This window comes from Macaca mulatta, chromosome 11 (genome assembly GCF_049350105.2).
Source record: "Macaca mulatta isolate MMU2019108-1 chromosome 11, T2T-MMU8v2.0, whole genome shotgun sequence".
NCBI classification, from domain to species: Eukaryota; Metazoa; Chordata; class Mammalia; order Primates; family Cercopithecidae; genus Macaca; species Macaca mulatta.
Genome location: NC_133416.1, coordinates 72,668,342 through 72,695,121, shown reverse-complemented (window position 1 = coordinate 72,695,121; position 26,780 = coordinate 72,668,342). Strand labels below are relative to the sequence as shown.

At 43.0% G+C, this 26,780-nt stretch overlaps 1 long non-coding RNA gene across 1 annotated transcript in view; it reads left to right on the top strand.

Annotated features, from left to right (window-relative positions):
• Window positions 1-25,902, top strand: part of LOC144332945 (uncharacterized) — a 134,334-nt gene extending 108,432 nt beyond the window's left edge. The window contains exon 5 of the long non-coding RNA XR_013401205.1: window positions 25,394-25,902. This is a non-coding gene — a long non-coding RNA (uncharacterized LOC144332945). The remainder of the gene's footprint in view (window positions 1-25,393) is intronic.
• The last annotated feature ends 878 nt before the right edge of the window (window positions 25,903-26,780 follow it).

Here is a 26,780-nt window from a genome sequence, read left to right as displayed (position 1 = left end):
AATACATCTGTGGGCCCTGAAGACTCCATGGATCCTAGTTGGACAAACAGTGACTTAAGGAACTAAAGTCTTATGACTTGAAATGTCTCTCAATTGTAAATCATTAGGGCAAACAAGAGGATCTTTTTTTTTTCCTTTATAACCAGTAAAATACGTTTTAGATTATAATCAAAATGAAAACCACAAAATTAAAAGACAATTACTCTAGAGCTCTGTGACCCTGGAGAATATGTCTGTGAACCTGGACCAGATGATATTTCAGATGCTGTCCATTTTGCTGCATAAGTCTGTGGTTTTGTAGGGTGATTCACAGAGCTGGCTTTTCCACTAAGACATAAATTCCTGGAGAGAAAGGATGTGTCCCAGAACTCTTTGAATCTTTCAAGGCGTTTTGCATATAAGATGTTCTCAGTAATTTTTGATTGAAAGGAAATACAAATGGAGAATGGCAATGAAAATAATAAATAGGGTAATATATGGACATTTAAATTCCATCTTTCTCCCAAGCTAGTGCTTTAATATTGGCCCCACCCCCAATCCAGCTCTTCAGTGGAGAATGCCAGCAGCCTTGCTCTGAATTGGCTGTTTCAGGATCTATAAGGCTGGCACAACCCATTAATGGCAAAAACCGCAATTACTTTTGCACCAACCTAATAATTCACTCAATGATAGTGTGTTGCATCCAATCCAGTTGACACTAGTAGAAAGTGCTTTAAACAAAACTGATTGGAGGGAGAATTCAAAACACAAAATCTTGCTCTTGGCCATCAGGTCCTGCATGATCTGGGCTCTCTCTGTCTCTTGAGCCCCACCTGAACCCACTTTGCCTCACCTCTGCTGTTCCCTCTGTCCAGAACCATTTCCCCAAGCTCTTTGCTTGCATATTTCCTATCTATCTACCAGGCGTCTGTTTCAATGCCTCTTCCTTGCATCCTGAGCTCCTCAATCTAAGCGAGAACCCCTATTGTATGTTGTCCCTCTTGGAACCCTATATCTTTCATTTACAAGCACTTATTTATATTAGTTTTGGTGTTTGTTCAATTTCTATCTTCCCCACTAGACTGTAATCTTCATGAGGGCAGGAATGAGGTCTATTTTGCTCATGATTGTCTTCCTAACAGGTACTAGTATAGTACCTGGCATAAAACAGGCATCTAAATGAATATTTGGTGAATGCATATGTGAAACAGCAAAAGAGGAAATTTTTAAAGCATTGTATGTTTGTGCAGCACTGTGTTAGTCAAAAGAAATCGGTAAGTTTCTCAGTCTTTTGAAGGAAAAGCAAAAAACTTCTCTAAAACTAGGATTTCTCTTTTAAAACCAGCAGTCCAGCCTCTGTTGCCTGTCAAGCAAGGCTGTGTTGGCCAGATTGATTCAAACCAGATCTACTTCCAGGCCCTGCTTCACACCGTTTCCAATAGGATATGAATCAGACAAGATACCATCAACCAAGCATTCAGTCAGGAAACAGGGCCCTGGTCAGCCTTTTCGGGTGACCTGCCTTACACGGCCAGGATCCAGCTCTAGTGACAGCATCCATTATAATGCTGAGGAATGAGAACACACTGAAACCTCACAAAATGTGCTTTGGAGCCAGGCGGCCGGCAGCCACGGGAAGTGTGCTAAGTGTGGAAATTCCTTCAAGCTTTTCAAGCAACTCAAAGTCATAAGCTAAGGAGAGACTTCAAAACTCCAAAGAGAAATTCCACTTTCCTTTTCCTCAGCTCCGGTCTTTCCATTCCAAACACGAGTCCTGCTGGTTTGAGCCACTTCATGAATGTGGGATTGTTAGGGTCGTTCCAGAGACTTGCCACTATTTTTCTTAGGTAAAAAAAAAAAAAAAAAAAAAAAAAAAAAGGAAAAAAGAAAAATTGGCATACATGTTCTCTTTCATTTGCCCTGAAGAAATCAATATCCCAGTCTGGGGTTACCAGCTGTGGTTCACATATACCCTGAGGCACAGCTGCTTTATTTTATAGCTGCCGACATTCTTCTCTAGAGCTCCCAACCCTCTCTCTGGTCCAAGCTCAAAGATGGGCTTATTATGTAGTCAGTGCTTTGACGAGGTCCTTCCTTATGAGCGGTTACAAGGACTTACCGTAAGAACCCAATTCCCACCTCTCACCTCCACTCACTTTTCCCTGTCTGCCCTGAAGCCATTCTAAAGAGGCAGAATGCTATCTATTTTGCTTTAAAAATTCAAGGAAATTAAATGTTGTTTAATTACTGCCTCCACCAATTGCTAACTATGGGTTTGGAGAGAAGTTCTTTTCTCTCAAGGCCTCAATTTCTTTACCATAAAATGGAAATAGTCATTGCATATACTTCATAGGGCTGTCATAAGATAAAAAGCCATGCTGCAAGAAAAGCGCTCAGCACAATATGGTAGAATAAAGACAGTCACCAATTCTTTTTTGCCTCTTTCATTGAGGGGTAAAATCTAATTTCTCTCCCTTTGATTATGGACTCATCTTGGTGACTTGCCTGATATGTAGATGTGGTGCAATTGATATTCTGAGACAGCCAAGGTTAGGTCCTAAGAAACCTTCCAGCTTCTGCCCAGTCGATTGGAACCCTCATTCTGAGGAAGCCAGCTGCCACGTGAGAAGTCCAGCTACCCAGAGACCACTGTGCTGGAGAAGCCCCAGTTAGCCACATGGACAGGCAGTGTGGAGAAAGAAAGGAGGCTGGCTTTTCCAGCTCTTCCAGCCCAGCACTGGACATATCAAGGAAGAACGTTCATTTCAGTTCCACAAGATATACCTTGCAGAAGAATCAAGGAGCCCAGGAAACATTCAGAACCAAGGCCCCAGGCACATGGTCCTAAGGAAGCCATCCCAGCCATCTCCAGACATTCAAGTCACCCAGCTGAGGCCCCAGTCAATGTGGAGCAGGGACAACAGTTGTGAAGCTGTCCCTGTAGTGCCCTGCCCAAATTTCTTACCCACTTAGTGTAGTTTCATGTCACTGAGTTTTGGAGTGGTTTGTTATGCAACAATAGAAAGCTGGAACATACAGTAAACCAAGTGGTCATTATTACTTAATAAAAATATTATTATCAGCATTTGCGGAAGATGTCACGAATGCTCCATTAAATTCCCAGCTTTGCTAACTGCAAGGCACAAGCTTGTTGAGGGCATGTGGGGTCAGGAGGATTATAAAGCCACAGAAGATCTCAGGGTTCCGCACTGGGCTTGGCATTCCATAGATGCTCAATAAAACACCATTCTTTCACAAATGAGTATCATTGATCATGAATTTAAAATGTCATTATTTCATGAATGAGTGATAGACATCGTTTATCTTGATACGGTTTGTATCTGTGTCCCCACCCAACTCTTATAGTGAAATATAATCCCCAAAGTTGGTAGGAGGTGATTGGATCATGTGGGTGGTTTCTCATAGTTTAACACCATCCCTCCTTGGTGGTGGTGTCACGATAGTGAGTTCTTATGAGATCTTGTTATTTTAAAGTGTGTGGTACCACCCCAGTCTCTCTTTTGCTCCTGCTCTGGCCATGTGAAGTGCTGGCTCTCCCTTTACCTTCTGCCATGATTGTAAGTTTCCTGAGGCCTTCCCAGAAGCCAAACAGATATCAGCATCATGTTTCCTGTACAGCCTGCAGAACCGTGAGCCAATTAAATATCTTTTCTTTATAAATTACCCAGTTTCAGGTATTTCTTTATAGCAGTGAGAGAACAGACACATCATTTTGGAATATCAATTTTACTTCAAGATTATTTTTTCTATCTACCAGATTTTATAATGCAGTAGAATATAAAAGTCTTTAAGATAAAACACGAGACGGCCAAAAATTACCTGGTAGGTTGGCCATTCAGGTTCTGAAGCTGCTCTGTATGGTTATGATTTCCCTCTCCCCTACCATTGGGAGTAGCTATGTAATTTATTCATTTAATAAATAGTTGATTGCTTCCTCTGTGCCAGACACTATTGTGAATGCTAGAGACAGAGTAGTGAGCAAACAAAAAGTACCTGTCTCTTAGAGTTAGCATTCTAGATGTGGGAGATAATGAACAACAACAAAAAAATCAGGTAAGTGTGTGATTTTGAGTGCTCTGGCTGGCGAAACACAGAGCAAGGGGAGAAGGACACAAAGTGCTAAGAAGGGGTAAGGATTTGCTGTTGTTAAAGGATGGAGAGCAAAACCCTCCTAGGTAAGATGACATTTGCGCAGAGACTAAGGAGGCCTGGGAGTGAGTCATGAGTGAAGTGGGTGCAGAGCACAGGGCACAGCACTGTGAAGCCTATGCAGGGAACAGGCAGAGGATAGACAAGGGAGCACTGTGCCTGTAGTCATAAGCATCTCAGGGAGGTACAGGGAAAGAAGGCCAGAGAAGTGGTTGGGCTGGGAACAGGTCTTAGAACCCCTTATTATGGGCCATTGTAGACTTTGGCTTTATTTAGATAGAAGTGGGGATCTACTGGAGGGTTCTCAGTGGAGAAACAGTATAAACTGATTTTCATTTTAAGGGAGTCCCTCTGGCTGCTGGGTGGAGAATAAGCTGCTGGGAGTTGGGCAAGTGCAGAAAGAAGGAGAGAGGTTGGGAAGCTATTGCTGTTGGGAAGCTGATGGAAGGGATGGTGACTTGATGAGGAAAAAGCTGAGGAACAAAGCTCTGGAAAATAAGACCCCCCACTCTGCCTCTGAGTGTGGCGAAACCAAAGGAGGAATCTCCATCTCTGCAGTGCCCGCCTCCTTGGAGTCTTACCTAAAATTAGAAAAGCAGCAACAGTGTAGACATTTCTGATCCTGCGGTGGGTCCACCAGAAGTAAGTCATACATGCATGCATGATTTCAGCACTCCTGATTCTCACCATCTTTGAGGGAGATACTGGCATAACTGACTTTTATTCATAGCCAGTCAAGCACTGTTCACATGCCAGGGAGGACAGCTTCTTTCAACGGCATCCCAGGAGGCTCCATTACTTCCAACCATGTAACTATCATTCAAAACGTGTTGGCCATGCATCCTCTTTTGAAATTGCCCTCAGGACTTGCATGTAAGCCTCAAAAGGAAACCAGTCACATTGCTGTATAAAAGGCACTTCCCTTTTATTTTTTTAGAAGAAAATAAAAAATATTGTCAGGGAAATTAGGGCAAAAACTAGTAGTACCTTCATTTTCCTAAGATACTTCGACAATGCAAAAGTAACAGCCAACATTTATTGAGCATTTACTATGTACCAAGCACTCTTCTAATTGTCTTACATGAATCAACTCATTTAAACCTCTTTACAACCCAATGAAGTAGGTCCTATTATTACCCCCATTTTATTTTTTATTTTTTATTGAATTTGATTTGATTCGAAGTTCCGGGATACATGTGTAGGACATGCAGGTTGGTTACATAGGTAAACGTGCACCATGGTGGTTTGTTGCACGGATCTACCCATCACCTAGGTATTAAGCCCCATATGCATTAGCTATTTATCTTGATGCTCTCCCTTCCCCACCCCCCACGCCCTGCCCCCCACAGACCCCAGTGTGTGTTGCTCCCCCTCCCTGAATGATGCCTTTTTTGACTCAACAGGATTCTACAGTTTTGTCACTCATCTCTCTTCTGAGACGCAGCTCCTTTTGGCTTTTTAATGTTTCCATTTGCTGCAGAAGCTTTCTCCTCTGTTTTTCATTTTAGCATATCCATACATATTTTTAGATTTTTGAAAGTTTCAAAAAATTGAGGTATTTATCTCCCTAGCACCTAGTACAGTACCTAGCATAAAACAGGCATCTAAACAAATTCCTGGTGAATACATGAAACAAGCGAACAGGGTTGTTGTTTTTTGCAGCACTACGCTAGCTTTTAAAAATTAAGTTGAATCATCTGGACAAATTCTGGGATAACTGGCTATCCAGAAAGGGAAGAGAGAAGATAGAGCTAGTGGGAAATGTGGTACAGACAGATGAAAAGGAAGGGTCCTGAACTCTCTGTCCCCTTGGGCCTGTGGTAAAATGCAGTCTCACTTAACGCTAAGAACAAATTAATTGACTCCCTCCTGCTGGTTGGGGTTTAGCCGGAGAGAGAGTAAAGAAAGAAAGAATGGTAGGATTGTCATTTCTGACCGGTGGTTAGATGGACAGGCTGTTCCGAAGGCCTAGCTTCAGTGCCTAGTAACAGTTACCTACCAAAGGGGCTGCTTGGAGGCATGTCAATGGTGGCAGCACCAGTGACTCAACCATGCAGGCACAGGGCTGGTAGAACAGGGCATAGGGTGTTTTGGTTCTCTATCCTTACATCACAAGCTACTCCAAAACTCAGTGACTTAAAACAGCCATATGTTGCTTCTCATGTTTTCAGAGGCCTGCTAGACTCAACTGGGTGGCTCTTACTTGGGGTCTCTGATGCTGGAGTTATCTGACAGCTCAACGGACTGGACATGCAAGATGGCTCATTCACATGGCTACAACTGATACAGGCTGTTGTCTGTAAGTTCAGCTGGGGGCTGTCAACTGGAGGGCTTCCTTCTGGCCCCTTGCCAAGTCTTAAGTTTTTCATAATTTGGTGGCTGGGTTCCTAGGAGAAGTATCAAGATTGAGTGATCCAAGATACAGGAAGTAGAAGCTGCTAGTCCTCTTAAAGGAAAGGCAAAGAATTGTCCCTTTTGCTACACAATGTCCCTTTTGCTATATTCTATTGGTCAAAACAATCACAGGTCAATTCAGATTTTAGCAGATGGAAGATAGACTTCACTTCTTAATTGAGGTGGGGCAGGGGGCAGTGGAAAGAGCATAGAGCACAGAGGGAGGGAAGAAATTGATGCCAGCCTGCTTTGAAGACAAACTACCACATGGATTGTCTCCAGAAAGTACCACCTTGATTCAGTGAGGGTCCCACTGAATGGACTGAAACTGACTGTCGGAAAATGGAGTAGTTATGAAGAAAATTTAATACATAAATTTAAATAAACCCCTTTAAAAAAAAATCTCAATTCTGCCCTCTCTCCTTCCCAGTATTGCTCCCCACTCCCCAAACATACACCTGGAGGCAGAATGAGGTAGGTCAGAATTCCAGCAAACCAGCTGGTGGAGCTGAGCTGGAAGTAATGGACTTATGTCATTGTCTTATCATTTGACTATTCCCTCCGGCTGGTATAGCCTGGATAATCACTTGCTGCACATAAGAATTCAGACTTAAAGGACTACAATTTACCATCATCAAGGCAATTCAAAAGAATGTACTGTAGGTTTGAAGACAATTTCCAGAGAGACATGCATTCTCGGAATGTTTTCAGTAATGGCAAAATCATTGGAATAAGGGGTTGAACTCCTCCCTGGGGGACCATGCTCATTAAGATGTATGTGCTCAGGACTGTTAAAATTCCAACTCATTACCTAATAGTTGTACCTTATGCACTTGGATACCTCTGAAAATGCTTCTGGCCCTTCCATTTCAGTCATAACAACCAACTGACAGTCTCCTATACCTTTGAGAGGCCTTAACAGAATATTGCTTTAGCAAACTTATAAAGAAAAAGGAAAAATACTCAAGATGTAAGTACTATTGATAATCCTTTCTGTTCATTTTCTTTGAAGTAATCTAGGATATATGAAGAATGAATTCTTCCCAGCCTTGGGGTCAGTGCTCAAGTCTTCATTCATTCTTTTCTCTCATTAATTTGAACATTCCATCCGTGAAAAAAGATAATTCAATATCAAGAACAATTCCAGAGCCGAAGCCAATAGTGTCTTGGAGGCAATGTCAACCAACATTCATTAATAACTAACATTTGTTCTTCAGGCTCTAACCCAAGCATCCCTTCCACTGGATGCTTCTTCTAATCCCTCTTTCCTGTGGTAGAGTCAAATCATTCCCACCACCATGCTTCCTTTCCTCTTCTATGAAATCATTTAACTCTTCCCCCACCCCCAACTTCTTTATCCCTACATTTTGAGCAGCTTGAGGTCAGGGACTATATTGCATTTATCTTTGATGCCAAGCTGGGGCTACAGTCGTAAAGGCTCAACTAGGGATAGAGGACCCATTTCCAAAATGTCACGTTCATATGACTGCCGAGTTGATACTGAATGCTGGCAGAAGGCCTCAGGTCCTCAACAAATCGACTCCTCCATAGACTGCTTGAGTGTCCTCACAGCATGGCAGCTGGCTTTTCCCAAAGTGAGTAGTGTAAAAACAAGGCAAGCGTCACAAAGTCTTTTATGACCTAGCCTCGGAAGTTTTTTTCATCATTTCTGAGATATCATATTGGTGACATCCCTGTTCAGTGTGGGAACAGACTATGCAAGGAAAGACTCTTTGTGGACTAATTTGGAGGCTAGACACCAAAGGTGGCATAATTTTCAAGAGCCATTTATGGTAAAAGTTTGTTAGCTGAACAGACAAGGTTCCTGCTTTTATAGAGCTCATGTTCAAGGTGAGAGGAGACAAAAACAGTGAAGCAAATTAGTTGAGAATTTCATCCAGTGTTGAATGTTGTAAAGAAAACTAAGCAGGTAAGGTGAGGTGAACAGGGGTACTGTTCTCTAGTGGATGGTCAGGGAAGGCCTCTCGGGGAAGGTGACATGAATTAGGATATGAATGAAGAGAAAAGGTTAGTCCTGCAAAGATCCAGGAAAGAGTGTCCCAGACAGGAGGAAGAAGAGCCAAGATCCTGAGGCAGGAGCATGTATGATGTATTCAAGGAATGGGCAAAGTAGCAGGTTAAGCATGGAAGAAAGTAGAAGGAAACAAAGTCAGGGGTGTGGCAGGGGCCAGAACAAAGAAACTTGTAGGACAGAGTAAAGAATTTGGATTGTATTCTAAGCATATTGAGAAGCCATTTGAGAGTGTTAAGCAGGTAAATAACATGATCTGATTTACATTTTCATTCGCTCTTTGAGAGAGAGATCCTTTATGAGGCAATTGCAGTAACTCTACAAGATGTTAGTTTGCACTAGGACTGCAGCAGAAGTGATGGGAAAGGTGGTAAAATCAGCACATATTTTATGCTGGGTTCCTAGAAGCGTCCCAAGATTGATCCAGGAAGTAGAAGCTGCCAGTCCTCTTAAAGGAAAGGCACAGAATTGGTACAATGTATCTTTTGCTATATTCTGTTGGTCAAAGCAATCACAGGTCAGTCCAGATTTTAGCAGACGGAAGACAGACTTTACTTCTTAATGGGGGGTAGTGGGGTGTGGAAAGAGCATAGAGGATGGTTGCGACAGAGAAGAATCAATGATAAATCTACAGTTTTTAATTTGACAAATAGGATGGTGCTGCCATTTACAAAATGGGAAAGACTGGTAGATTATCAAGTTTTGAGAGGGGAAAATCAAGAATTCTCTTTTGGACATGTTGATTGGAGGTGCCTATAGGTTATCCAGGTGAAGTCAAGTAAGATGTAAGATAGATCTGTATAGACAACAGAGGATGTAATCTAAGCCTGGTGTGCATCTTCATGTGCACAAATTAAGAGAAATCTTGGTTGTATGATTTCAGAAGAGAAAGAGTGCATATTCCCACTGGGCATATTATGAAGGATTCATGGAGGAGGTGGTGGCATTGGGGCTACCATTTCAAAGGGAATTTGCCAGTGGGAATCATGGAGGAAAGTTTAAAGACCACAGGAACAATTTGCAGGGAAGTAAGAAGACCAGTTAGGAGACTGTTACAGTAGTGGATTTGAGGGTTGATAATGGAAGGGACAGTGATGGACAGCTAGAATGAAAAGGAAAACATACATTCCATGCACCTTACATAGGCAGTTGAAAATAACATGAAAGTTGACTAAGCTGGAAAGAAGAGGGAAGAATCAAAGAAGACTAAAGCTTTGAAGTGAAGAACAGTGTTATGATAGGGAGATGATTTGGGGTTTTGTCTGTGGAGGGAAGGGATGAGGAGAAGCGGCTGGGGAAAATGAGGAGTCTACAATGCCAGCAAGATACCTAAGTGGAAATGCCTACTTTGGCTACTCCAAAAACAGGTTTGGAAATACAAGCTAGGGCTTTTGCTACCTGAAAATGTTCCTGAAGGTTAGAGGAAAAGACTTAGTTAAGAGAGGAAGAGAGGAAGAATAGAACTTCCCCAGGCTAGTTCAGGTGGGCAGGGCCAGTCACTCAACTCCATAGATCACAGGCAGCTCTCAAGGCTGATCCTTTTGGCTCTCTACTCCCTTGGACTCATGACTCACTTATTCTCTCTTAGAACATAGAAGGTGCTCAATATTGAATACATTTCTGTGAGAAGTGACTATCATTCCACAACTGCAACTGACACTGGAGTCCCCTGTGTTCTGCTGTGGCTTCTACCATTGTCACTCCTGAAGCTGGGCATCTCCTTGCTACTCCTGGAGACCCCAGCATTACCCTTTGCACTCCTTGGAGGTTTCTCCTTCTATCATTGCTGCTTCTCACAGGGTGTATGGATTCTCTCTGAGCTGCTTCCAGCTCCCTGGTTGGGGGTGAAGATGTTAGCTGTTTAATTTAGACTCTAACTCTCTCTCATCTTTTGTGGTTTGTTACTTGTCCTACTCCTCTATGCACTGGGCATGTGGGGGCAGGAACGGGGCTCCACAAGTTTAAGTTGAAGGAGAGAGGCCTAATGTCATGCTGGGCACACTGGGCACCTTGGTCCCTCCCCGGATACATTAAAATGAGGCATGTGCATTAAATGTGTATGTTTGGGTGGGGAAGATTTATCCTTAGCAACCCCACACATTTCTCTTATTTACATAAAAATGAAAAAGAAAATGCTTTAGCAGGAAACTATCCCTCAGTGTCAAAAGACACTAGAGTGAATAAGGCAAATTCATGGAACATTTTACTTTAGGGAGATGGTCTGGGCATAAAGTTATTGCAGCCCCTGCCTCAGACATGGGTTAGCTCCTCAACAGACATGACTTGTTATAATGTAGTATCTGTCACAGTATGACTTGATTTGCCCCTGGGAAAGTGACTGGACTGTCACATCACACCCTACAAGTTAAAACTGCTCATGTTTCTTGGTTCTGACCCAGGGCCAATGACGCCTTCCTTTTCGGCGATGTCCAGATGGGAGTTTGAGGGATTGTTCCATCCTTTCTCATGAATTCCCATGTCAGTTTCCTCAGGGGACAAAGCGAAGGCTTCATATGAGTTGCTGTTTAGGTTCTAGTCCCCAAGCATGTCCCGCTCCTCATTTTTCTTCCTGTTGGACTGCTGTGCAGTCCGTCTACTGTAAGCCTTATCAGACAACCCATCTCTTTTTTCAGTTCTGCAGAACAACTTGTCCTCCTCTCCAACAGCATCTGAGCATTCAAATCAGGGGGGCAAAAATGTATCTTTCCCATTTTTGTTTTGAGACATCAGGGACCTGCATTCTTTAGTGAATTCTCCTGCATCTTGCATGACCAAGTCCTCACTGGTAAGCTCCACTTTCTGCTTTTCCTCAGGCCTCACAACTCTTGCTCCCTCTCCTGTAATCAAAGGTTAATCTCCAGTTCTCTGGAAAAGAAAAACGCCATCTTTCCCTGCTCACCACTCTGTGTTAAGGTTCTGAGCAGAGTTGGGCCGGATTCCATCCACAATAAAGGGAGATGGAGGAACCCTGTATTAGTTTGCTAGAATGGCCGTAACAAAGTACAACCAACCGGGTGACCTAAACAACCGAAACTTATTTCACACAGTTCTGGAAGCTGGAAGTCTGAGTTCAAGATGTTGGCAAGGTGGGTTCCTTCTGAAGGCTGTGAAGGAAGGATCTGTTTCAGGACTCTTTTTTTGGCTTGTGGATGGCCGTCTTCTCTCTTCACATTGTCTTCCCTCTGTCTATGCCTCTGTGTCCAAATTTCTACTCCTCATAAGGGCACTAGTCACACTGGATTAGGGCCCACCCTAACGGGCCCTAAACCCTTACTTTAACTTAATTACCTTTTTAAAGGCAATTACAAATACAGCTACATTGTGAGATACTAGGGGTTAAGATCTCAGCAGATGAATTTTTTGTAAGGGGATGGGAAGGGGCACAATTCATGCATTACAGATCCACATTAGACTCTCGAGGCTGGATCTGGGGCCAGGCTGAGCCCTGGTTGAGAAACAACTCCATCTCCGAAGCCTACAATTCATGGCCCTGCTGCTCTCCTGCTGCCATAGCAACCTCTTGCACCCACTTGCCTGTCCAGGAGTTGCCTTCCCACTGGGAAAAGCTCATGACATTTGTGCTTCTTTCAACTCTGAAAGGTGGATTATGTCTCAAATCCCTGGGATAATTACTGCTCCTTCACAGTCATTGGAGGAAGAGGTAAAAGAGGAGAGAAAAAGCCCATCAAAGGGCATGATGTCACATCTCTTCTGGGCCATTCTTTCCTTTTTACTTACTCATTGGACTACACTGAAGACAGGGGGTGAAAGCATGTGGCATGTGCCTTTTGCCGGAGTTCAAATCCCCTTCCTTAATGAAGCCATCCCTGTCTATTTCCCACCCACTCTCCCACCCTGGCTGAAAAACCCACTTTCTCCTCTGGATTCTTGCATTCCTTATACATGTGTTTACTTGAACACTGACCATATCACTATGATGATTTACGTATCTGTCTATCAGTGTACACCTTGTCTGTGAGAAGAACTATCTCTGTGTCCCTGGCATCAAGCACCCATGACACAGGTGACACCATGACATTTATCCAATGTTGAATGACTAAGAGTGAACAATGGTCCACGTATCTAAGAAGATGTTAGTACTAATACAGTACAGCCATGGTGGAAAGCCCAGTCACTGTGCGTGTAACTTCAGGTCCTCCAAGAAGCAGACACCAAGACAGGGATTTGGACACATAAGAGGTTTACTGAGGGAAGTGTATGTGGGAGAGAAAAGGTTGAAGGGAAGATGAGCAGAAAACACAGGGAGAGGGAGGGGAGGACAGAAAGGTAACAAGGTAGGAGAAAGTTGCAGGCTGTAGCACAATTTCCAGGAACTGCTGCCAGGCTGACGGGAAGTCTTTGAGCTAAAGTCGCTGCTGGAGGAGTCCTTGCTCTCTTAGGGATTGAATGAGCTTGTGTTGGCATCCATATCATGCTCTGTCAATGGCCTGGAGCAGCCCACAGGAAGCATGGCCTTGGGTCAAGCAGAGTAACATGGTGAGAATGTGGATGTGGACTTAGAGCTTGGCAGCTGGGGTCATCAGCCAGCTACTCTCCATCACTCTCCCTGAAGCAAGGGGTCTGAGTGGCACCATTTCATGGCAGCCACAGTACAAAATAGTAATAATAGCAATAATTAATAATAATAATTAGCACTTACCAATATGATGCTATGTGTTTTCTATGCATGATCTCATCACTGCTCACAACAACACTAAGAGGTAACCCATTTGACAGATAAGGAAATGGAGGCATGAAGGTTCTTCCCTCAAGAACCCTCTCCACTGAGCTGGCCAGAACCCAGTTGGCATCCATATCATTCAACTCTCTGATGCCAGGAACAAACAGGGGATGGCAAACGCCTACTGCCAGCCTCAGCCTGCTGCCAGCAGCAACTCAGTGGCTCTGTTAGCCTCTGGACTCACACCACCCTTCTGTGGCTCAGCGTAGGCCTGAGCCTGTGCCTACATTCTCGTGCACATTTTGTGCGGTCCTCAGAAATGTGCCTTCTGAGGTCTGCCGATAGGGAGAGCGTGCACTACTGCCTGCGCTAACAGGATTGAGCTTTATGTGACAGGAAGACTAATATCGGCCCTGAGCCATGTGCTGCTGGAGAGGAGTGTGGATGCTCTTTGTTAAGCTCCCGGGGTCTGGAAGGAAGCAGCTATGCTCTTGTTTAATTCCATATGAGCAGCTTTTTTATTTTTACAAATAGTCCTCTTGCTGTTAGGGAGTGAGTGAGCGACATAAATCATCATCATGTCTTTAGCAGCCAGGATTTCTTGGGCATGGTCCTCATTAAAGTCTTTAGTTGCTGGGTTCCTGGAGACCTTCCTTTGATACCTAAAAACATCAAACTGAAAAGGCCATGGTGAAAAGGAGGAGGAGGAGGAAGAAAGGGGGTGGAGAGGAGGGGGCAGAAGCTCATGAGGACCCCAGAATTGCTATTGGGAAACAGCAAGGCAAAACTAGGATTATTATTCACAGCTACAAAAAAAAAAAAAATTCAGGAGCAGAAGCAGCAGGAGCTATAAAACTGTCCTGCTGAACAGAATCCAATATGCTGGGACAAAGAGAGAAAGCGGCCTAGGCCAGGCGGGAAGGGTGGCTTCTTTCGGTGATTCACAAAAAAGGAAAAGTTCTCTGAGCCTTTCCCTCCCCAGACCTCAGCCCAGCAGGCCCCGGCCGTCAATGAACTAACCTTTTCCTAAGGCCTTGTCTCCCTGCTGGGCGGGAATCCAATCCCCGGGCAAAGGTCACTGAAAATACCATCACGCTGTTGGCAGTGGCTGTTCATTCACAAAATGAGCCCCTTTGTGATAAAAGCGGGGAGAGCAGACCCAGGGCTTGTGTGCATTCCAAGCCGATGGAGGAGAGCTGCCAACGCGCTCGTCAGTGGGAGCCCAGCAGCACATGCGGCTCACTTTACACGATTGATGTGGCCCTGCAGAACCATGTACATCGAATTCCTATAAATCAAATCACATTTTAAATGCACCAGGGGAGCCGGCCATTTAAAGGAACCCTGCAGTGAATATTTTTGAAAAGTGAAAAATCACTGCTGAATTGATCTATTTTGCCACGAAGTAACAAATATTTACTGAGTGCTTATAACGTACCATGCAAAGCACTAGGCGCGGTGAGCATTTCTTAAAATGGGATGTCCCTGAGCCAGGGAAGAGCCCTTGGAGAGGGTTGTTTTGGGTTTTGGTTAAACTAGGATGAGCTAAGTACAGAAGCAGGAGGAGAGACTCCAGCTGGAGCCATATCCTCATGTCACGGCTAAAGGATCCACCAGTTGGTCTCCCTCTGGGTAACCAGGCAATATTTCTCATTCATGATGACAAGCAATGCTTAGTGTCTTTTTAAGATCTGAAGGAGGTTATGGCCAGAGGCCCAGGGGAAAGGCCAGGCCCTCCTATCAGGGCATACAACCTGAGTCAGTGTCTGAATCAATATCCACCAGTACTGGCAATCATCTCTTTCTGTGGTTCTTTCCAGGAAACTCACTGCCAAGCTTATTCCTTCTTGGCTCCTATGTATTGTTGGTATATGTAGAAGGAGATTTGTATATAACTTGAGTTAAATCATATCTGCAAGACATATATGTAAGTTGTAGCCTCTAACATTTGGGAAATGCATCATGCTTGAAAACACTTTCAAAAGAGACCGTAAGATAATTGAGGCTGTGGAAAAACAAAACCAAACAAAAACATTTTCCTGGATTGAACCTGGGGATGAGAACACAGACTCAGATGTGAGACTGCCAGCACTGGAATCCCAGATCTATCATGTTGTTATATGACCTCAAGCAAGTTATTTATCAGCTTCATATTTTGGTTTGCTTACCTGTAAGATGGGGATATATAATAGAACCTACCTCAGAACATATTTGTAAGGATTAAATCTAAAGTGATTTTACATCTAAAGGCTTAGTACGTGCTCAATAAACGTTCATTATCATGACGTTGTAGTTCACTTAAAAAGTAAAACCCTAGGCTTATGTTGCATAGTTTTAGAGGCTGACTGTATGGTAGGAGCTGGTTGTCAATTGGATGAAGCATCATAAAGGAGGGACAATATGTGCACTAAAGTATTGTCATTGTTGGACTTCATATGTCTCCAGAGGAAAATGAACTCTGCAATCCAAGCAGTGTTTTTGCAGACACTATTTAGAGAAGCATCGTTGGCATTTAGAATGGAAAAGGGATCTTTTAAAAAGATCACCTGGTCTAAACTCTTAACTTTATAATGAGGAAAAACAAAACAAAACAAAAAACCAGAAGTAAGAGATTTAGCCAGGGTATACATCTTGGCTAAAATAATAATAATAATAATGTCTATGACCTTCCAATCCAAGATGCTTCCTGGTTTTAAAAAGGTTTTCTCCAAAGCTAGAATAAGATGCAATGTGCTTCATCAGATCACCTTACTTTCCTTTGGTAAGTAGCTAGGTTATAAGCAGAAACTGTCAACAATCCCTCTAGATATAATTGGGGGGCAGGACAGGGAATAATATACTGTCTCCAGGAAGAGAGAGACAATAGACAGGTAACAGGTTTCATGATAGGGTTCTTGTTTTTAGGGGTAAAAGTTTGTCTCAAAGTTCTAAGGAGAACTTTGATGGTGACAGTCCTCATCTTACAAAATCGGAAAAGAATACAATGAGATGTTGGTGTGCCGCTGACACAGTGTTAGTGTTTCCCACACATGGAGGAAACTTGTCGCTGGACAAACGTAGATAACATTCAAGGGACCACCCCACCCAGCCAGGAATCAGAGCAGGACAGCCGGCAACAGCACACCAGTTCTACTCACATGAACCATTACAGAGGGGGGATTGTTACTACTCAACCTGAACCTCTTACCATGAGCAGAGAAGATTTAGTGGCAATAAATCCACATTGGCCAAGCAATTGTGGATTTACCATGAACAGAAAGAATTTTTTTTTTTTAACCTATAGCAACTCTGTAGGCTGCACATGCTCCCCAGATGCTGTCTCCTTCAATGTTCTTTATTAAAACAGAATGTACTGAGATAATGTCTCTTGGAAACCTCTCAGGCAAAGCACAGATCCCAGGGAATTCCCAGAGACCTTCCCTTGCATCTGGGTCGAATCCACAGTGCCTTCAGGAATCTCCTTTCCTCTCCAGGTCTTCTAAAACATGTCATCCCCAGCACTGAAGCAGAGACTTGAGCTCATTTATAACCAATGACAAGATCATCTCTGGGCTGGGGCTCCCACCCACATTTTCTTCCAGAGCATGCCTCCATCTGAATGTCTTTCTCATCCAACGCCCCATGAGCTCCATTGGAAAAGTGTCCCAGCTACATTTAACTGTGCTTGAAAGTTAAAGCCACAGCATTCAAGGTACAGTCAGCCCTCCACATTTATGTGTTCCCTATCTGCAGATTCAACCAATTGCAGATAGAAAATATTCAGAAACAAAAAAGCAAAACAGTAAAAAATACAAATAAAAACAATATAGCACAACAATTACTTTACATAGTATTCATGAGATGATTTAACGTATATGGGAGGATGTGCATAAGTGATATGGAAATAGTGCACCATTTTGTATCTGGGACTTGAACATCTACAGAGTTTGGTATCTGCAGGGGGTCCTGGAACCAATCCTCTGCAGATAGTGAGAGGCAACTGTATACACTGAATTGAACAGTAGACAAAATGATGTCTCCAGTCAAAATAGAAAAAAAATAAGGCTTGGACAACCCAGCCCCAGGCCAGATAAAATCAGAATACAGATGCCAACATGAATAGTTAGATTGGCAAAAAGTGCAGTTCAAAAGTATACGTGAGGGCCAGGCACAGTGGCTCAAGCCTGTAATCCCAGCAATTTGGGAGGCCGAGACGGGCGGATCACGAGGTCGGGAGATTGAGACCATCCTGGCTAACGTGGTGAAACCCCGTCTCTACTAAAAAATACAAAAAAACTAGCCGGGTGAGGTGGCGGGTGCTTGTAGTCCCAGCTACTCGGGAGGCTGAGGCAGGAGAATGGTGTAAACCCAGGAGGCGGAGCTTGCAGTGAGCTGAGATCTGGCCACTGCACTCCAGCCTGGGCAACAGAGCGAGACTCCGTCTCAAAAACAAAACAAAACAAAACAAAAGTATACGTGATAAAAATTCAAAGGCAGTTGGAAATGCTGCAGAAGGCAAGGAAGAAAGCAGTGCGTCTCCTCTTGTGGGGGCCACTAGGAGGTGACCAGCATAAGAGTTGAGACAGCATGAGAGTTGAGACAGAGAAATAACTGAACTGAGTTTATCTCCCTCTGCAGAATAACCCACGTGGGAAGCTTGAAAAGGGAGAAGAGGCTGAGGGAAGCAGCTATGTATTGGACAGGTGTGCTGTGTCAGGGAGACACTGTTAAATAGTTAAAAATGTGGCTGTGAAATTCCTAGGGTTGATATTCAAAGAATGAAAGAATGAAAATCATAGGCCAAGCTGCAGAGGTGTATGTCTGACTGTGGTACTAGCAGGAAGCAGGAGAGCAAGTCTTGCTGAGGTGCCCAGAGGAATCCTAACTTCTCACAGAAGCATGAATGTCCATGGATTGAATGCCAAACTCTACACCTGAAGAAAACCAGACCCTACAGTGGAAGGCCACATGGCAATTCTCTATGTTTTTGCCTTTGTCTCCACCCTGCCCTCTGGAAAGTCAATGAGCACACTGGACAAGTGACCAGGGACTCGGTGCCTCCTTGGAGAAGACAGTGACCCAGTGGGGAAAAACAAATGATAAGGCTCTCAAATCCTGAGAAGGGGCTTTGATGTCAAACGGATGGATGCAATGCAGGGAGGCAATGAAAATGAGGAGAAAGTCTGGAAACATCAGTGGACCACAAGCTTTTGAAAAGTAAAGGTAGTGTCTTCCTCATTTTCATATACCTCTGCCACGCCTGGCTTTCCTGCTTTGCGAGGAGCTGCTAAATCTAATGTCATGGAGGGACACTGTGCATGGGTCTTGTCTAGGGTTGGAAGTTATTTTTGCACTTACCAGTTAGTGGCTTCAGGCAAGTCTGTTTGAATCTGTGTTTCAACTTTCTCATCTGCAAAGTAAAAACCACGTCCACTGCACAGAGTTGTGGTGGGGATGATAAGTAAAGACTTTTATTTAGAGTGTTGGCACATTGCCTGGCACAGATAAAACTTGCCATCATCTTTGTCTTCATCATTGCCATCTTCCTCCTAGTTCTCCCTCAAGCCCATTATGGATATGTGTTTCAGGCAGGAACTGATATTTCCATCCATGAAGGGGGGCAAGCAATATCTTCCACCTATTCCGTATGTAATAACGGCAATAATGACTAAGTACCTGTGTGTCTGCTCTGCTGAGTTCTAGAAGGAACTCCTCCCAGACTGCTAATGTGTGAAATTGCCACCCCATCTCCCCACTCTTGCCTTGCCTTCTCTCCGTGCAGTGTTCTGTGTAGCTGCCTGGGAACCCCGCCCCTCAGGTCTACACCAATCAGGACAGGCAGAGAAGGCGAAGGAAAGAAAGAGCGGGAAAGCACCAAAAAGGATAATCCCCAACACCAGCCTTTTCCACCCTCGTGGCAGAGCCTCTCACCTCTATAGCCCAGGCTTCAGCTTCCCTCCTGGCCCCTTCATTCCGACATACCCCACCCACTCCTTCGAGGAGACACCAGGAAGACATTAGAGTCTGGATTTTCCCCAACCAGCCTTGTAGGTGACTTCAGGCCTTCATGTCTCCGTAGTGCTGTTATTATCTCTAGGGGAGTAATTCTCCTCGCCTAGGTGGTCTAAGGGAAAAAGGAGGAAACGGGGTGAAGGGGACAGCTTCTTATGCCTTGCCTGTTTCCCGTTTTTGTTAGAGATACAGACCCTTAGAAAGCCTCCCTGTGCTCAGGGAGGTGAGAATATGAGACTAACTTCTATTTCCACTACTCTCAGAGTGGGGCGAGGCCACATCGAGGATGCCTGTCCGAAGCAACATGTGGAGGCTGTGTAAAGAGGAGCAGGCAGTTCATTCCTTGTGGATCTGAGGGGAAAGGGGAGCCGAAGGCTAGGGCTGAGCAGGGGATTCGCATTAACGAGGTTCTCCTCACCCCTCCCGATCAGCTTTGTCCCATTGGCGTTCTTACCCAAATCCCTCAGAGTCCGGGCTTGTGGCTCCTGAGCTGACAGAGCCCCTAGGCTGACTGTGCCACTAGAAACATCACGAAATCAGAGAGGAAGTGCTTGTCTTGCTGTCTGGGCCAAGGCTGGAAGGCAGCGTAGGGCTGGGGAGGAGGGAGTATGTGCCACCTTCTGCCCAGGCTGAACTCAGGAAGGTATTTGCTAAGGCGATGCTGGGAGTCATGGTAATGATACCATTGATACCAAAGCGATGCTGGGAGTCATAGCCCAGATCCTGAGAGCACCAGCCTGGAAACCCAGTCTTGCTTGACATAGCCCATGCTCTTGAGATCAAAGAAAACCCAGAAATCTGTGAGAGGCCATGTTTTCTATCCTGTTGATTCTAGCAACTTAATCAGATGGAGAGGAGGACCAATCCACAGAGTTTTGGGAAAACAAAGACTCAAGGGAGAAATGCCTCTTATAAAAGAGTTTGACATAACCACGGTTATACTTCCAAGAATCTCTCGTAAGTCAATAATCAGAAATGCATAAAAATGGATATAAAAGATGATCCACAGACCATTATCTGAAGAGAGAAAAACTGGAAGGACCTAGTTTATCAATGGCACAGGATCAAGTAAGTCTTGGTATGTTCAAACAATGAGGCTTTATTCAGTCAATCTGCAGAAAAATGTTTAATAACACAGATAAATGCCTAGAATGTATTAATAAAAAGTAGGATACAAAGCTATATGTTTAGTATGATCTCAATTACATAAATATTTACACATAAAAGACCAGAAAAAAATATAGGAAAACATTCACAATGATTTTCTCTGGGGCATATAGATTAGGACTGATTTTTTTTCATCTTTATATGTTCCTGCATTTTAAGATTTCCTATGATTAACACATTTAATTTTTCTGATTATAAATGTGTTTTAATTTCTAATTAAATAATGATAACATTTTTTTAAAAGAGAGAAAATTCCCTTTTTGATGACCAAATGGGGCTTCATTATTTCTTCCCTCAACAACCAATCTGCCAAGAAAACAGGGGCAAGTCATTGAACTCCCTCTGTAAAAATAAACAGCATTGGCTTTAAATTTTGTAACTTAATTACTTTTAAGGTCTGTATCTGAGTTCTGCTGTCATGAGAAAACCCCATGATTTCCACCCCCTACAAAGAGTTAGCACTGAGGTCATTTCTAAACCTCCTTCATCCAGGTACTTAGACTGCTGAGGTCATGTGAATATTAATATTTATCTGAAGTTATGTGATTTCCAGGGAAAGTGCTAAAAGCACCTCTGCAACCTTGAGAAACTCCCTTTGGGCAGCAGGACAGCCTCAGTCAGTAAACAGCATGCTCTTCAGGAAACCAGCAGTTCCAGAACCCTGAAGGACCCCAGCATTGGTACCAACAGCAGACACTGTTCGTGCTTCTTTTTTCAATCTGAAAGGACCAAGATTGTTATTATTTTTAAATACCTGTCTCCTCTCTTTGTCCTGGCCCTCCTTAGGGCCACCTCACCTACCTCCTTCCAATGTGGTACCAGTAAAATATAGATCTCCAGATAAATTTGAGTTTCAGATGAACAGTGAGTAAAATTTTTGGTGTAAGTATATCTCAAACATTGCTTGGGACATACTAAAACTTATTCACTGATTATTTAAATTCAGGTTTAGCTGGTGTCCTGTATTTTATTTGCTCAACCTGGTAAGCTTCCTCCCCGACAACCTCCCACCCCCATGCCACTCTGGTCATTCTCTAATGCTGAGAAATCACAAGAATAAAAGTAAAACCCTTAAGGAAACCAACCAGTTGCCTTAGAAACAAAAGAAGAAAAAAAAAGCCCTTTGCTAATCAGGATTTCCCATGACTAGGTATTCAAAACTGTAGACTTCAAGAAGAGGGAGAAATAAATTCTCATTGGGTCCTTTCTAACAGCTGAAATTATCATTAATATTATTTTGAAAAAAAAAAAAAGAGTTAGAACCACTCTTGACAACAACATTAAATAGTGTTGTGGTCCAAGCTGGCACATTTTGGATTGCTTTGAATTAATTATTCTTTTATCAGAGCTGCTTCCCAGCTTAGGGTTTAGGAATAACCAGTTCTTGCTCACCTGTGTTGCTAAGTGCTAATGAGTCTGCACATGTATTTCTGCCATAGGACTGACAACAGCCATCCCAGACCACTGATGAGTTTTCTTGGAAAATAGGTAGGCCTGTTCCTGATAAATACCATTGTTGTTGTTCTTGTTATTGTTAATAATGACATTTTTATCACCTCATGTATGTAAGGCTGTAACAGATCTTCCAGTTACTCTGCACCAAATACACTGAGTTCTTTATAAGTTTTCACTGGGCTCAAGAGACTGAACAACATCACCCAGCTATCCTTCTGCCTCTGAAAAGACTGCGTTCAAGTCATGCCAGCATGACTTGAGTCTCCTCAGCTGTGAAATAAGGTCATGGTGAGGATGACATGAGTTAATGTATGTAAAGTTCTTAGGACAGTGCCTGGCACAAAGATGAGGTCCACAAGGGTTAGTGATTATTAATATTATCCTTTTACATACTCTTATAGATTGTCTCAACGTTTCCAGAAAACAATACATCAAAAATCTTAAAGCTGTTCTTACCATTTGACACAATTATTTATAATTTTGAGAAATCTACCCTAAGAAAATAATTGGAGATGCAGTCACACAAATAGGTACAAAGAAATTCACCACATGATGTTATTTTTTTTTTTTTTATGGCCAGACACTGGTAGCAGCCTAGAGTTTAACACCAGGGAATTATCAAATAAACAGTGGTCTATCAACATGACAGACTATTTGCACAGACGTGAAATACCATGTTTTTAAGGAATACTTATTTAATGTCATGGGAAATAATTAGAATTAACTAGAAAAAAGGATAATAAAAATAGTTTTGTTTCATCCCACAACCTGCAGTGACAGACCCTGGTTTTGACTACAAGACAAGAGCTATTAGCTATGTCTTTGCTTTTTAGATTGAGTTATACTCAAGATAAGGGGCAGAATCCTTGGCAAATTACATATGTGTATTCTGTTTAATGGAGCAGACAGGAGAAGCACAGATGACTACAAGGTCATTAACACATTCACAAGTCCAAGAAAGGTAACAAGTCAAGTGGTGTAGAGAGATGGCTAATGGATTTTCCCCGATGCACTGCTCCAATTCAATGAGAATCATTGCTTGCTCGATGTGCTCAAAGTGACTCTGAGACTCTGTCCCTGTTCATGAGAAAACGCACCGTGTTCAATTAGTAATGCCTGCTGTGGACTCAGAAAAGTGTGCTGGCAAAGGTACAATGTATATTTGCCATCCCTGACACTAATGATAATGGCAGCTAAGGTATCAAAGAAAGGTGAATTTATCCAAGAAAGATCTCAAGGAAGATTCCAGATTCTTCATGAAATTAGTCTAGAATCTTTAATTGTAAGTATATAACATGTCACACTGAACATGAGCAAATTATTGATTAGATTAGGAAGAAAAGCTGGAGACCACATAGGTTAGCCTGGAGACAGAGAACAGGTGGATAGAACACATCATTCACCACGTTTGTCGGGAAGTCATGAAAAGCCAGCATTTGGGGAAATCTTTGTCAGGACCAAGGAGAGTGCTGGTAGCAGGAGTCAAGACAAGGACAATCGAACTTTATCTCTTTTAATAATCTCAATTCCTTCATATGGTAGAAAATGTGGTCCTTATTTTACCAAGAGGAAACCAAGGCTCAAAGATTTTAGGGTCAACAGCTAGAAATTTGCAGAGCTCTCCTTAATCACAGGTATGTCAGATGACAATGACTGGAGTTTTTTCTAAGCCCCCACCCACTTCTCTCTGACAGTAAGGCACGGCCCACTACCCCTGGATTATGGAAGGATTTTGCCATAGTCTAAAATCCAAGGCAGAAACCAGATATCTAAATATTCTTAGCTTGACTATTTCTCTAATTTGCTCTCATCACTATATTTTCTTATCAATGTTATCTGATTTGGCTAAATCAATTAATGATCAATTAATAAGTTTTTAATAGCCACTGAGATAAACAGTGATCTCACTGAATCTTCACAACCATCCCAGACAGAATGCCTAAGAGCACAATGATGGTGGAGAATACCCGGTTTTGTCCAGCAGGGTGGGAGATGAGGTGTGTACTGAGAAGGTCAGAGAGAATCCTCCATGCCCACAGGTACTAAACAAGCCCCGGGTAGACCTGCGACCTGGCCCAGCTCTAGCTTCTCTCAGCATGGACTCAGCAGCAGGGTTGCCAAAGGCCAAATCAGATTCAGTAAACACAGACTTCTGCGAAGCAAGTGCTCTTGCTTTCACTCAGTGTCAGCTGGGAGCTGCGTGTGCCTTGAGTACTAAAAAGTTCTGCAGAGAGGCCAAGTGCAGAAATCTGTGCCTGAGATTTTCTACTTTTACAAGAAGAATGAGCATATGGGGCGCTCAGCCAAGGTCAACCTGGAATTGGAAGGCTGAGCCCAGGCTCAGAGGAGCCAGAGCCAAGGTGGAAAGCTCCAGGCGCTGGGAGGGCAGGGACAGGGGGCTGGAGTAGAAGGCCAAGTGCAGGAATGTTTATTGAAAAGAACCCAGCCCTCACACCTCAGGGATTTGGGAACTGGCCGTCTGCACTTGAGAGTCCTGCCAAATGAGTTCAGCCATTTCCACTTCATAAAGGTCTTGGTGCAAAAACGAATGGCAAACTCAGCCATGAATGTGATTTCTAAAAGAAGGTTATTGAAAAAAAATCATCTGCTTTTTCAACCCTCTCTTCTGGTGGTCAGGAGGAGGAAAGAGGAGGGAGAAAAGTCTCTGGACACTTGCAAACATACCCATCAGATTCCACAAACTACTATGCAGAACAAGGGAGTGTCATATCTTCTAAGATTTCTCACCAGAAGGAAAAGGCTAAAATCTGAGCCTAAATGAACCTGAGTATGCATCTGGTTGCCAGGAGAGAGCAGTAGGGATAGGAAAAAGGAAGAGCCATCCCTTTGTGAGCCCAAAACAACATGACCCCCAATTGCCCCCGGGTGACAGAACTTCAAGGTTTACATTAGACAAGCAGCTCGAGGAAGAGACATACTGATTACATATCTAATTTGCTGTCACTATCTTCATGACATCACATATGTCACTGTGGTTTTCCAGATTACTCTCGACCCTGTAGAGTAAAAAACTATTTTCCCTGATGACTCAGTTTGAATTTTTTGTTGGCAGGGGTTTCATTTCCTTACTTCCTGTCGGTCTCACTTCTTAGATCTTTGTTGGGGTCTTTGGCGCCTCCCAAACCCCCAATCTACAGGAACTTTTTCCAGACTGCAGAATCTTCTGGCATTTCTCCCTCCTGATCTCTCAAAATGATATAAAGCCTCACCAAATGATCTGGCATTGCTGCTTCTGGAGATAGCTCTAGCCCAGCTCCCCACACCCCAACCCCTTGATCTTTTTCACTGTGTTCAAAACTAGGCTAAAGTGAAGTCATCACAACTGCTCTTTCAAGCTTAAGGAATTTGATAAATGAAGTTGTGTGGGGTCCTGGCAGGCAATATGCTTGAACAGAGCACAGTGATCATCTGCGGACCACTCTTTATCCCTTTATTGTAGACATGTATTCAAGTTCAAATTGCTTTGTTAAACCTTTTTGTGTGTCTCTCTTTTTATATTTCAGCTTTATACAATTATTTCCAAATCTTCCAAACTGACAGTGAGGGAGAGTAATTTGAAAGGACTGCTCAACTCACATCATTTGAAGATTTGCACCATAGCTGCATTTTTCCAATTTCCTGGCATCTATTCTGCTCTCCTGGACTTTTCAAAAACAATTGTAAGTGGATGAATAAATATAATAACTGATTCCATTGATACTCTTGGACCATCCTTTGGACTTTCTTCTTTTGGACATTTTACAGTTTAAAATGTATTTAGCATCTATCGATGTTTCCAAAAGAAGGACTCAAAGTACACACTGTCAAAGATCTCATGGATCTAATTAAGGATAGGGAACATGTACAGAGTCATACGATGTCTCTACACAGAGGGGATAATTCCTGAAAGAAAGAAGAAAGTTAGCAAATTCCTTAATCACCCTTATGATTATGACTATGCAATTGAATTTGTCTACTGCATCAGCTTTGGGAATAAAATAAGGCCGTACACTTTTCAGTTTTTCAAAGAAAATGTCCTGTCTTGCTATCAAGAGAGCAAATTTTCTTTTTCCCTCCCTGGGATCCTTTCCCCTCTTGTGATAAATACAAGCACTAATGGTAGGTCTGATCCTAACTGTCCCAGAGAATTCAGTTTAATCAGCAGGGGAGATTTCAGCTCCTGTACTGTGAGCGGCATCTTCTGGCCCGGCGACATCCCTGGCGGGCCAGCAGCTTTGCTGCACTCAGTGCCTCAGACATGCATTGTCAACTCCAGTGGAACTGGAGCTGGGTTTTGACACTACCTGCAAAAGGTCTGCGGACTCAGGTTCTTCCTTTATAAGCCAAAACCCCTTTCCTTCTGCCATCAGAAATGCTTCTTCTTTGGACTGGATTTTCACTGAATTAACAGGTTAATTTGGGGAGAATTGATATCTTTTCATGTTGAGTCTTCCCATCAAAGAACATAAGCTTCTGACTTTATTCAGGATTTCTAGCATGTCCTTTAGTAAAGTGTTATAATTTTCTTCATATAGGCCTTACCTATTTATTGATAGATTTGTTGCTATGTACTTTAGAGTTTTTGTTCCTTCTGCGAATAGGGCCTTACTTTCCTTTATTTTCTAATTGAGCATCACTATATACCCCAGATAGCATATATATGACTACCTTGATGAACTATTTTCCTGGCTCTAAAGGTTTTTTCACTTGCACTTCCTGTGTTTTCCAGATGGACAGTGTGCTATTTCAAATAAGCATACATTTCTATTTCTTATATTGTTGTAATGGTTAGGACCTTCACCATGTTGCATGATAGCTGATATCATTGTCTTATTTTCACTTTAGCAATCTGCTTTAGTATTTCACCAGTACACATATTTTTTATTGTGGTTTTATTTTAGCTACCCTTTA